Raw genomic sequence first — 14,120 nt, forward strand, 5'->3', positions numbered from 1 at the left:
TCATCAAAAAGGGCGCAAAGCGTGAAATCTGCAGCAACGGATGCCCGGAATGAAAAACCGAGGCAATTTTTGATGCGCGATTAGTGCTAATCGCGCATCGCTAAGGGAAATAGGCCAAAATGGAAGCCCTTTCATGGCGCGGCTACCAGCAAGGCCCAAAATTCACAAATTCACAGGAATTTCTTCACATAGGTTCGGAAAAGGGGCAAAGACAGTTCTAAAGGCAAACAGAGGGCCGAGCAGCAACCATAAAATGTCGATGGGATAGTTTAAAGCAGTCAGAAGACAACAAGGAGCCCAGGTTCAGTGAAAGTGTATCAGAGGAAGCGGCGAAGATTATCAGTTAGTATTTTTGGTGGAAATCCGTATTTCCAAAGCAGGCAGACATTGAAGGCCCCCAAGCAAAGTCAAAGAAAGCGGTGAAGCTATTTCAAAACTCTCAAATCACAGTTAATGCACCTCAAAACCACTCAAGAGCAGGGGATCAAAACCCAAAGCAGAGTTATGACTAAATGATCAACACAGAGCCATAAAGACAACACATTAACTCTTTTTGATACAGCTGCCCCCAGCGCAGCTCGAAGATATTTTCTTGCATTTATTTCAAGCATATGTTAGGTTAAAGACACTTATTGCATCAGATCTGTCTCAGATCTGATTCTTGTAGATGTTTTGCTTATAAAACCACCCGAATTTACTGTGTAGAGGGTTGGTTGGTTGATTTACTCCACTAGAGACTCGCTCTGTATACTTGATGTTTTCATTAATCAAAGACTGCTAAAAAGCTTGGAGAATGGACTGTCTGCTGTGTTATTAATGTTTTGAAGAATGAATGTGGAATTCTTGTGCTGCAGCGTGACCCAATAAGTGTTTCTTATCTCTGTTTTAAATTCATATATGTTTATATCACACATATATCACCATCTAAGGTACAGAAAGAAATATTAGCTTAGAATTTGCATGGTTGCACTCTATGCTCAGTTTCTGTGACTTCTATATGTTTTCTTCTGATTCAGGCATAAATATGAATTCCTCATGGCTCGTATTTGCTCTGTTTCATTCATGTTTGACAGTTATCTTGGGATTCTTTACTGCTCCTAGATAGAGCTCATTCACCTTCCCTCTGTTAAGCTGAATAAGAGATTCTTAATTGCCTCTCATTCCTTAGCCTTCAATCCATCTCCATTTAGCTTGAAAATTGTTTCATGTGTATCTATCTTGCTCCATATTCCTCTTGTGACCAAGAAAACGCACCAGCAGTCCTACTCTATGACTCCATGCCTAATGGTTTGAACTTATCATACTATGCATTACCTCTCTACTTGAAAGCTTCATCCTTCCCACCAAAACTCAAACAAAACCCCTTGAACTCAATAACTAACCTAAAATCATCATCAACAAAGCTAAATCATAAAGAGAGAGCCCTCTCTGATTGCGGGTAGGCTAGGACCTGCAGTCCAAAGATTGGTTAGTGGTTACCTCGGCCGTATTCCCTTGGGAGTCAAAGGGAACAACCTGAGTGATAACATAATGGCGACTCCACTGGGGAAACCAATGAATTTTCTATTTGCTATATATTCCTTAAAACTACAGATGAGGCCTGAATGTCAGCCAGGGAGCCTTTGAAACTGTTCTTTCTTTGCATTTACAGGAGTAAATAAAAGCCACTTCAGTCAATCTTCATGCTAGTTTTAAGCTATAGATAGCTATTCCAAAATTTGATCAGTCCCTTGCTAATTCTAAAAAATAAAAAATAATAAAAAAAAAAAACATTCACAGAAAATACAAAAACAAGTTCAGAATCTGGCTCCCAAAAGGAACTCACGTTATACAAGGTCAAATCCAGACCCAAATCCCCCAGCTATTTTTGAAAATCCCAATTTAATCCCAAGGAACCTCAGGAAGCTAGAGCGAAGAGAAGATTTTGTTGATTCTAGTCCTGAAACAGTCTAGCCAAGCTGTGTTCCAACCCCTGTCAAAGTTTTATTTCGTTCAACCCCTACTTCCCCTTGTTCATCATCCACCTCTCAAAGCACTCCTTCCACACCTCCATTCACTGCACATACTCCCATTACCACTATTATTACCGTTGTTCCAGTCGTTCCATTAATCCCTGTTGTTCCACTTATCCCTGTGAATATGGCGAATAGATATGCTCCGTTACAGTTGCCTGCTAATCCAGGGGCTATGCCTCAGGATTACCAAACTAAAATCACATACTTCGATGGTACTGGTTCTTGCACAACCCTTCAGCATACCAAGAAAATGCAAGACTATTTTGAGAACTACGAGATTGATGATGATAGCGTGAGAATGAAGATTTTTGTCCAAAGTTTGACAGGTGATGTCAGGACTTGGTTTAGAGCACTCACAGCCAATTCCATAGCAGACCCAGAAGCCTTATACCAGTCATTTATCAATAGATGGGAGAAAAAGAAAGACCCCTTGCACATATTATTTGAATATGACACCATCAAAAGAGGCCCTCAAGAGTCTGTCTTGGACTATTGTGCAAGATTCAATAATGTTTATAATGCAATACCACAGAACTTAAGACCTCCACCTGATCTTGCTTTGTATAAATTCCCTGATGGTTTTGATACTGACATGGCTTATCAGTTAAGGGAAAGAGCCCCTCAAACCCTTGCAGACATGAAAAATGTTGTTGTTAGCGTAGAGGCAAATCTAATTGCCAAAAGAAACAGAGCTAGAACTGAGAGAAGAACCACCTTTAAGGAAGAACCCTCAGCCTTAGACCAAAATCTGGATGCTATTATCAGTGGCATGCACAGGCTGGGAGATAGAGTGGAAAGCATTGAAAGGAAATCATCATGGGAAGGACAACAACCTAATACCATAAGGAACCCAAATTTCCAGAAAACTCAGAACACAAATGCTGGTAGGTCTATCCCAGACCGTGATGTAAGGCCTCCTTTTCAGGAAAATTATGCTGAAGCATCTACATCTAGTGAGCCCACAAAGGACACTCACATGAACTTGGTGGATTTGAAGGCTTAGCAACAAATTTTCCTAACCCAAGCAGACCAAGATGAGCATGACTTTAATCAATTTCAAACTAAGTCTCGTGAGTCTTTTGATTTTAAGCAAGGTTATGATTCAGCTGTTTATGAGGTCCACAAACAGTATAAGCTAAGGACAAGAACCATAGATGTGCCCGAAAAGGTTAAACCAAGTGATACCAAACAGCCTAAGAAGATCAAAGAAAAGGCTGCCCTCATAGAAACTGCTGATAAAACAGTTCCAAATCCAAAGGATGTCACCATAGAGGATGTCACAGACATGCAGCCCTCTAATGATCACCCTATGCCACCTTCTTCCTCAAAAGAATATTTGAACAGATATCCTAAAAAACTTTCCAAATAAGAAATAGTTCAAGAAATCAACGAAGAACAAGAAAAAACCGCTGAAAGTGCAATTGAAAAGGGAAAATTTGCCAGTCACAATACTAAATCACAGTCAGAAAAACCTTTTGATTTAGAGGCAGAAATAGGTAAACTGAAGATATCCATCCCTTTATCTGAACTTGCCAAACATGATATCTATAGGCAGCAAATCAAAAGATCGCTACAAATGCCAGAAAATAGGGATGATGTGAATGTATTAGATGATCAACCTGAGCTCCTTTTCGGTCCTGAAGTCAATGGTAAGTCAGGACATGGAGCTGTGTTACCATTCTATGTCAGTTTGCACATTCATGATAAAGTATTGCATAATGCTATGTTTGACTCAGGTACCTCACACAACCTTATGCCCAAAGCTGTAATGGAGAAGCTAAACCTTGATGTTACAAGACCCTACAAAGACTTATTCTCCTTTGACTCAAGTCAGGTCAATCATTTAGACTTAATCAAAGACTTATGTGTCTCCTTAGTCCAATACCCAAACAAGACAATCCTCATGGATGTGGTGGTTGCTGACATTCCACCAAAGTATGGTATGCTATTGTCAAGATCTTGGGGAGCAAAACTCCAAGGATCTCTCCAACTAGACCTCTCCTATGCCACTATTTCAGTCTTTGGGTAACCAAAAAGACTATATAGAGAAACATTGATGAAGTATGTGGTAAGTAGTGAGGAAAAGCCCCAAAACTTCCCTATCTATTCAATCCATTCTGATATGGACTCTTTTATTTTATTTAATGATGAAACAAGTCCTCCCACTGATGATAAGCCGTTGGCTTTAGAATTGGACACACACATCAATGAAGAATCGGTTGCCCATACTCATGAAACTGTCAAAACAATCAAGGAAACCAGCATATGACAAGAACCTCCCCAAATAGAAAATTCAAATCTGCCCACTGCAAGAATGACTGAAACTCTTGATACTAACCACAAGCAAGAATTCACATGGTATTTAGATTTTGATGGCTCTGTCAACAAGTTAGGAACAGGGGCAGGTGTATGGATTCACAATACACACAACAATCATGCAGAAGGCCATGCCTATAGACTAAACTTCAAATGCACCAACAACATGGCAGAGTATGAGGCTCTCCTTGTAGGCCTCAGAATGCTCAAAGCTCTAGGAGCTGCAAAAGTATCCATTCTAGGTGACTCAGATTTAGTCATACAGCAAATGAAAGGCAACTTTGTTACTAATGACAATAGAATGAGGGCCTATAGGACTGCTGCCACTAATATACTCAATGCATTCACTAAATCCAAGCTTGTCAAGATCTCAAGAGATCATAACATTCATGCACACAACCTAGCCACTTTTGCTAGTACATGCAAGCTTCCCTTTAAGCCAAATCAACATTTCACTGTTGAGATAAAACATAGGCCTGCTATCCCAAATAATGTTAAAGATTGGAAAGTGTTTGAAAATGATGCCCAAATTAACAATTTCCTCACTCTTGAGCATGAGTTTTCAAATATTAACATTGACATGGATGCTATGATGGATGAACAACAGCAAACAAATGAAAATCAGCAGGCTGTAACAGCTGTAATAGCCAAACAAATGTTAAACCCAACTGTTTTTGACAATACAAACGTAGAAGAGCTGAAACAGATGCATTTGGAGGAAATAGCCGAAAGAGAGGCCGAGATCGTTGATCTAAAAGATAACTTTCTCCCTACTGGCATCACTCTGTTATAAGATATGTTTGATGCAAATGATGTTCCCAAAAAGCCAAAAATGCAGCCCTTAAACGCTGCTATAGAAGAACACAACATTGGGATAGTACAGAAGCCCAAAATGATCAAACTATCTCAATCTTTGCCACTCGATCAAAAGCCTAAATATGTTGATTTGTTTAAAGAATTCCAAGATGTATTTGCTTGGAGTTATGAGGACTTGGAGTCCTATGACACCTCAGTGATCCAACACACCATTCCCTTAAAACCAAATCAAAAGCCCTTCAAATAGAAACTAAGGAGAATCAATCTTGTGATTCTCCCTTTGATTGAAAAGGAAGTGAAAAGAAAGTTTGAAGCAGGTATCATAGCACCCATCAGATTTTCTGAATGGGTATCCAATTTTGTTCCCACAAGAAAGAAGATAGGTGAGATTAGGCTATGTGTAGATCTAAGAAATTTAAACCAAGTCTCCCTAAAAGACCACTACCCATTGCCAAAATGGACCACATCCTACAAAGAGTAGTGGGGTCATCTAGAATCTCTTTGCTAGATGGCTTTTCAGGTTTTAATCAAATACTGGTTCACCCGGATGACCAAGACAAGACAGCCTTTACCACACCGTGGGGAACATTTAAATATGTAAAGATGCCTTTCGGACTTAAAAACGCTGGTGCTACCTTTCAAAGGGCCATGGACATTGCATTTGCCAAGGAAATCCATGATTTCTTGGTTGTCTATCTTGATGACCTTACCCCTTTCTCCAAATCTGATCAAGAGCACCTCAAACACCTAAGGCAAATATTCATGACATGTAGGAAATATGGCATTTCCTTGAACCCCAAGAAGTCTCTCTTTGGCCTTAAAGAAGGTAAATTACTAGGCCATATCATCTCAAAAGATGGAATTAGAATTGATCCTGAAAGAATTCAAGCCATCCTTCAAATCCCATTTCCAAGAAACATAAAAGAGTTGCAAGCATTCCTTGGAAAGATCAATTTCCTAAGGAGATTTATCCCAAATCTAGCCGAGCTGATAAGACTGTTAAGCAACATGTTAAAAAAGGATGCCAAGATAAAATGGTCTCTTGAAACCAAGCAAGCCTTTGAGAGTATCAAATCTGCCTTAACCCAAGCTCCAGTCCTCACAAGTCCTCAATTTGATAGGGACTTCATCATATTCTCATTTGCATCTGAGCACACCATAGCTGTTGTCCTTTTGCAAAAGGATGATCAAGGAGCTGAAAAGCCAATTGCATTTTTCAGCCGAGCCTTAAGAGATGCCCCTTTGAAGTACCAAATCATGGAGAAGCAGGCCTATGCCCTTGTTAAAGCAATCAAAGATTTCCGAGTTTACATTTTATATTCACATGTGATTGCCTATGTCCCAAATGCTGTTGTAAAAGACATATTAACCCAAGAGGGGTTAGAGGGCAAAAGAGGCAAGTGGATTGCTAACATCCTTAAGTATGACATAGAAATAAAACCAACCAAACTCATAAAGGGACAAGGTTTAGCCAAACTGATGTCTGAAACAAACTTCCAGGCCTTAGACATTAACCAACTAGACAATGAACAGAAGCTGGCGACTCCACAGATCAGTGAAACCTTTTTGCAATCCCCATGGTATGATGATATATGCTTTGTATTGTTAAACCTGTTTGCTCCCCCAGGATTGTCCAGAACCAAGAAAAGATTTTTAAAGATGAAAGATTCAAAGTTTTGTGTCATAGATGGTGCTTTATTTTGGAAAAATCATGAAGGCATACTGCTTAATTGTTTAACCATGAATGAAACTAACAATGTCATGAAAGAATTCCATGCAGGGGACTATGCAGGACATCTATATTGGAAGTCCACTGCTGATAAAATTTTAAGGGTTGGTTTCTATTGACCCTCTTTGTTTGCAGATGTAAAGAAGTTTTCTATCTCATGTCATAAATGCCAAATCTTTGAGGGCAAAAGAAAGTTGTTACCTTTGCCTCTTAAGCCCATCTCAACCGAGAAGCCTTTTCAACAATGGGGTCTTGACTTCATTGGAGAAATCCACCCCTCTTCCTCAGGCCAGCATAAGTGGGTTCTAACAGCCACAGGCTATTTCACTAAATGGATTGAAGCCATCCCATGTAGACAGGCCAATGACTCCATCATTATCCAATTCCTTGAGACCAACATCCTTTCTAGATTTGGATGCCCTGAGAAGATCATTACTGACAACGCCGTTGCCTTCAAATCAAAAAATATGATCAATTTTTGCCATAAATTTCACATTACCTTGGGCCACTCCACAGCCTATTACCCTCAAAGTAATGGCTTGGCCGAATCATCCAACAAAAGCCTCATTAACATCGTCAAGAAAGTGCTAGAAGAAAACAAGAAGAAATGGCATAAAAAGCTCACAAATGCCCTATGGGCAGACAAACTTTCAACAAAGAAATCCATTGGGATGAGCCCTTATGAGCTGGTGTATGGCATGGAGGCCAGATTTCCATCTTCCTTGGGAATTCCTATCATCAAGCTGTTACAAGAGATCCAAGTTGAACCAAATGATATTCAACGAAGAATAAACCAGACCATTCATCTTCAGCAAACAAGAGAACAGGTCTATAACAGAGCTCAAATTTTGCAAGAGAAGCTCAAAAAGATGTTTGATAAGAGAGCTAAGGCTGAAGATTTCTGTGTTGGCAACAAAGTTCTAAGGTGGGACTCACGAAGAGAAGACAAGGGCAAAAATGCAAAATTTGATTTTTTATGGAAGGGTCCATTTGTTATCAGCGTTGTGCAGGGCAATAACACATATTTCCTCAAATCCGTAGAAGACGGCATAACTGAAGAAGGCCCTGTCAATGGCCGAATGCTAAAGCATTATTATGATCCCTGTTGTTGAACACAACGCAGCTGTATTATATTTGTACATAAATACTTGTATTTTCAACACTTTCTTTCTTTAGCGGGCCGAATAATGGAACAATGCAGCAAAGTTTTTTAAAGGCAGAACCAAAGCAAGTCCTCCATTCAGATCTCTGTCATTGCATTAATCTCAGCAAAAGAGCAGGCAGTTTTTCAGTCAATAGTATTAAAAGAAAGGAGGATTTTCAGTTTACATCAGCACCCTTTTTCAAGACAGAATCAAGGGAAGTGCTCCAGTTTTGTTCCCCTATGTTGTGTTTATTTCAAAGGCAGGTTCTCAGGCAGAGGTGCATGTAATAATGGAGCACGCAGAAGAAAGCAGGCAGTGCTGCTATTGTATAAGAATTCATGTTATGAGAATTCTATGTTCAGGTTTAAAATTTTCAAATCATTTGACAGCCATAACAAAGGAATTTTCAGTCTACAGCAACAATAGAAGATCAAGGCAGTCTGACCTGCTGTTCTTGGCTTTTCACAAGGAAAAGCCATCCCCAAGTGGAGCCACTGTTAGCCTCCTGTTGCAACAAGTGTTCATATTTCATGATTGACAGTTGAAAGTGCCAAATATGTCATACTTTGCATGCTGCAATGCTCCATATTTCCAAAAGAGGCCAAAGAAGAGGCCATGAAAGTGTGCCAGTCTAAATGCCACTGCTATATGCCAATTTTGATGAGTTATCCCTTTTGAAGAATTTTCTGTTAAGGGAAGGTCAAACAGCTTAATCTTGGCTTCCCTAGGTTTCAATTTCTTGTTCTAGAATGTAGAGAATGAAAATCTGTCCAAACAGTTTAATCTTGGTAGATTTGTAGGTAGGTAGAGAAACAAAGGAGCCGAACTGCTTAATCTGGGCCTTTGGAAGAAATAAGTGTAGATTTAGATAGGAGGACAGCAAAAAAAGAAAAAAGGATAATCAGGGTCTGCAAGTCCAAGTGCACCCATGCAAAAAGAAGAAAAAATGCTAGGTAAGTAGGCTGGGTAAGTAGTTTTGTGGTTGCAGAATCAAGCTAGGTGATCCATTTCATGCTTTTTAATGCTATAACTATTCAGATCACAGGTATAAGACAATTCCCCTTTGGAAGAGCTCAAGTGAGGCATGTCTAATTCCCCTTTCTTCTAAATCCCAAAATCACTTACTAACATCCCCTTAAGGACCTTGGGATCTGCCCAGCCAGTCCTATTATTACTTCATTTTTGTAAAATACCAAGTCAAGCTTTGAATTTCTTCAGTGAAAAGAAGCCACATTTCTTGTGTAAACTCATTTCTCCATATCCCATTCAAATCTCATGTCTAAGTTTCAGATCATAAACTTGGCATCATTCCCCTTACATTTCCATTTCACAAGCTCATATTAACTCCTAACTCTACTATCTAGCTCCCTAGATCATCTCCTTATCCTCTATTACACAAAAAACTATATAAAAACCCCAAAATTATTACATATCCCTTCTACAGCACTATAGCTATGTACATACAGTTCTGGGATATAATAGTCCACCTGGGACTATTATGAACCCATCCGTGTCATAACTCTGGGATTGGTCTAAACCTCTGGTTAGACCAATAACCTATATCCACCCCTTTACCCATAAAACCTCATATTCCTACCCCTCCATAGTCATTTTCCCAAAATTAATGTTTAAATGTTTTATTAAACATTAAATTGTCGTTTCCCCCCGCTTAAAACTAACCCATAAAACCCACATTTCCAAAGTTTTGGACCCCCCCCCCCCCCCCCCCCCGTTGTGCATTTTTTATTAAATAAAACGGGCGGGTCCCGTCCCTAACCTCCCGCTACCTCAGCTACCCCGCCAGCCATCCGATGGCCAGTGCCCAAGATCAACGGTGGGCGAGTGTTTTCATATGCTAATCCGCCGGAGGTTAACGTCCAGGAGATGGGTGGTTTCCCCGTCGTACCCCAGCCACGTGTCAGCCTCCCGGTGTGTTCGGAGGCCCCTCCCCCAATACCGCCTGTGCCAAAAGGTGGTGCGGGGAAAACCGGATACCGCCTTCCGCCCTCCTACATCAGCACCACGTCATCATGACGTCATCATCCTGCGACGGCCTCCTGCCACCGTGTAACTGCCAAGTTGCTGCCATCGTACTGCCATGTCATCACCCCTACCGTACCGCCACATCACCTGGCCGTACTGCTAACGTCACCCTGCTGACATCACCCTGCCATGTCACCGTCGTACTGGGACCCACCGCTGACGTCATCATCAAAAAGGGCGCGAAGCGCGAAATCTGCAGCAACGGATGCCCGGAATGAAAAATCGAGGTAGTTTTTGATGCGCGATTAGCGCATCGCTAAGGGAAATAGGCCAAAATGGAAGCCCTCTCATGGCGCGGCTACCAGCAGGGCCCGAAATTCGCAAATTCAAAGGAATTTCTTCACATAGGTTCGGAAAAGGGGCAAAGATAGTTCTAAAGGCAAACAGAGGGCCGAGCAGCAGCCATAAAATGTCGATGGGACAGTTTAAAGCAGTCAGAAGACAACAAGGAGCCCAGGTTCAGTGAAAGTGTATCAGAGGAAGCGGCGAAGATTATCAGTTAGTATTTTTGGTGGAAATCCGTATTTCCAAAGAAGGCATACATTGAAGGCCCCAAGCAAAGTCAAAGAAAGCGGTGAAGCTATTTCAAAACTCTCAAATCACAGTTAATGCACCTCAAAACCACTCAAGAGCAGGGGATCAAAACCCAAAGTAGAGTTATGACTAAATGATCAGCACAGAGCCATAAAGACAACACATTAACTCTTTTTTATACAGCTACCCCCAACGCAGCTCGAAGATATTTTCTTGCATTTATTTCAAGCATATGTTAGGTTAAAGACACTTATTGCATCAGATCTGTCTCAGATCTGATTCTTGTAGATATTTTGCTTATAAAACCACCCTAATTTACTGTTTAGAGGGTTGGTTGGTTGATTTTCTCCACTAGACACTCGCTTTGTATACTTGATGTTTTCATTAATCAAAGACTACTGAAAAGCTTGGAGAATGGACTGTCTGTTGTGTTATTAATGTTTTGAAGAATGAATGTGGAATTCTTGTGCTGCAACATGACCCAATAAGTGTTTCTTATCTCTGTTTTAAATTCATATATGTTTATATCACACATATATCACCATCTAAGTTACAGAAAGAAAGATTAGCTTAGAATTTGCGTGGCTGCACTCTATGCTCAGTTTCTATGACTTCTATATGTTTTCTTCTAATTCAGGCATAAATATGAATTCCTCATGGCTCGTATTTGCTCTGTTTCATTCATGTTTGACAGTTATCTAGGGATTCTTTACTGCTCCTAGATAGAGCTCATTCACCTTCCCTCTATTAAGTTGAATAAGAGATTCTTAATTGCCTCTCATTCCTTAGCCTTCAATCCATCTCCATTTAGCTTGAAAATTGTTTCATGTGTATCTATCTTGCTCCATATTCCTCTTGTGACCAAGAAAACGCACCAGCAGTCCTACTCTATGACTCCATGCCCAATAGTTTGAACTTATCATACTATGCATTACCTCTCTACTTGAAAGCTTCATCCTTCCCACGAAAACTCAAACAAAACCCCTTGAACTCAATAACTAGCCTAAAATCATCATCAACAAATCTAAATCATAAAGAGAGAGCCCTCTTTGATTGCAGGTAGGCTAGGACCTGCAGTCCAAAGATTGGTTAGTGGTTACCTCGGCCGTATTCCCTTGGGAGTCAAAGGGAACAACCTGAGTGATAACACTACCTATACAAGTGAAATCCAACATATTTACATCATAATCCATCAATTTTCATCAAATTCCATCATTAATTTTCCATTAGGAAAGTGAAAAAGTCAAACTAGGCAAAGCTGGGCGAAAAACAGAGCAAAACTTGGTCAAACTGGCAATTTTTCCTCTATGCGCCGCTCCTGATTCTCTATGCATATCACCTATTTGGACCCACTTTTGGAGGCCTTCCCAATGTCTAAATGAGCTCTAGGTGTGCTTCCTGGAAAGGTCTGCATGTCTACTTTCTAACTCAAGTGGCATTTTTCCATTTGGCCTCCATTTGCCCCCCCAAAAGTCCATTCTCCCAAGACTACCTATGTGTCAAAATAGGGGCAGTGAGGTCATTTTTTGAGTGTTTTTTGACTTTTTGAGGGCTCAAAACCTACCCAAATTTCTTGGTCATAGGTAGACAAGTGTAATTTTGCATGAAAAATCCAGAAATGCTAAGCTTTTGAGATTTTGAGGCCTCTAGCAAAAGCGAGCACCACGTGGCGCGACGCATAGGGCGGAAAAACCCGTTTTTTGTGCCAAAAATTTACAAAAATGCAAAAATTGCTCCAAATTTCTTGAAATTTGGGCTGAGTCTTCTCTATCGAGTGTTTTGATGGGCCAAGGAAGCCTCAGACAAGATCTGAAGTCATTCATCCTCTTTTTTCCTCCTTGATGCTCTCTTCAGCTTTGCTTTCAAATTCCTGATTCTTGCTTGGCACACCAAGTTCCGGGACAAGTAATGATATGACAAGTTTCTAAGCATATTCTTCTCATTTATTGCCTTCTCCAACTTCCTCTCCAAGTGGATATAGACTCTTTCGAGCCATGACTCCCTATCGGTATTGATCTCTTGCTCCAAGGAAGTGAACTCCACCCTCCTCCTTCGGGCAGCTTGGCAGTTTTGGCAAATCTTTTGTAACTCCATAACCACCTGCTGATCCTCTAGATGCTTGTTCCTCTGCTCCAAATATTATATAGTCCACTAGGCTCTATCCAAGTTGGTGGACAAGGCATCAATGTCCACCTGCTGCTCCTTGATGATCTCTCTAGGGTTTGCAGTCTGTGGGCCCATGTCAGTATCATCACCCTCAATGAGGATGAAATCAGTCTCTCGCTCACCTGATGGTCCTTCCTCCTGTAGATGCCTCTTGCCTCGGTCCTGAACCTGTTGTTCTGATGGAGGAAGCGAGGCCCCTTCCACCCCGGGTGGAGATAACACTCGCTTCGCTGCTGCAAACAACCGTCTAGTGCCTCTCTGATAAGAGATGAACACTAGCACACTAGCGGTCTCATGGCCCTCATGCTGATAAGAAGGTCCACCTATCTCATGCCTAACCTTTGAAGGTCCCTGTGACGCTTTGAAAAAATCACGAGAGATACAGTCATCCCAAGGGATGCCCTGTAAACCAAGCTGATGAACAACCACAATTTTGATGAGAGCAAAATGATAAATACTGTTAAACTGTTGCTGAGGGGTCTTGTGTTGCACAAGAGTGGTCATCTTCTCTATGTTTCGGCATATGAAATAAGGAATGTTCATCATTCGTACCCAAGTAAAATGCATCAGCAGCCTGATGTGATAAGCATACAAGCGGGAGAACCGGCCCTCACAGGTGAAATACTTCATGATGAGTTTCACTAAAGGAGCATACTCATGCTTGAGGAACCGAAAAGGAAACACTCTCTTGAATTGTCTCAAAAAACCAGGTTTGATGTATGGTTCATAGTACTGCTGGTCAATTTTCTGCCTCTTGTTCCATGGTTCTCCAATGTTTGGTATTTCGGTTGCCAATGAAATGGTTTCTGGTGTTAATGTGAAAGTAACACCAACAAGAGTGGCTTGATCACCATGCAAATGCAACACAAATAAGCGGGCCAACTCATGATGAATCTGAATATTAGCAACCTTCTCGCAAAATTCATAACATGACTGATGCTAGAAATAAAAGATGTCAAGAGGGCAGGCCTACAAATCGGCAAGAGTGGTTGGTTCTTCTCTGATATGTCTGCCACCTCTATGAGGCCTCTTGGGTGCATGTCCCTCCCTGGGTGAGTCACTTTGGGTCTCCTCTTCATAATCATATGAAGGATCAGATGCCATAGCTGCTGATAGACAAATTACCTTGGAGAAATAGGTGTTGATGTGTCAAACTGTGTTGGACTATCTTTGATGATTGTTTGACCTCTGCTACCACGGGAAAATAGTGAAACAAGGGACTGTTAGGAGAGGGAAAAATAATGGGAATTTAGGGACTATTGGGACAGAGTTAGCTAAGGGAAAAAAAAAATGGGATGTTATGGGAGTTTTGTATAAAGTTAGGGTTTGGGATTTTACAATTAGGATTTTGGGAAA

Source organism: Pinus tabuliformis, chromosome Q (assembly GCF_031772625.1).
Source record: "Pinus tabuliformis cultivar Carrire ecotype Pingquan chromosome Q, CPIR1, whole genome shotgun sequence".
Taxonomy (NCBI): Eukaryota; Viridiplantae; Streptophyta; class Pinopsida; order Pinales; family Pinaceae; genus Pinus; species Pinus tabuliformis.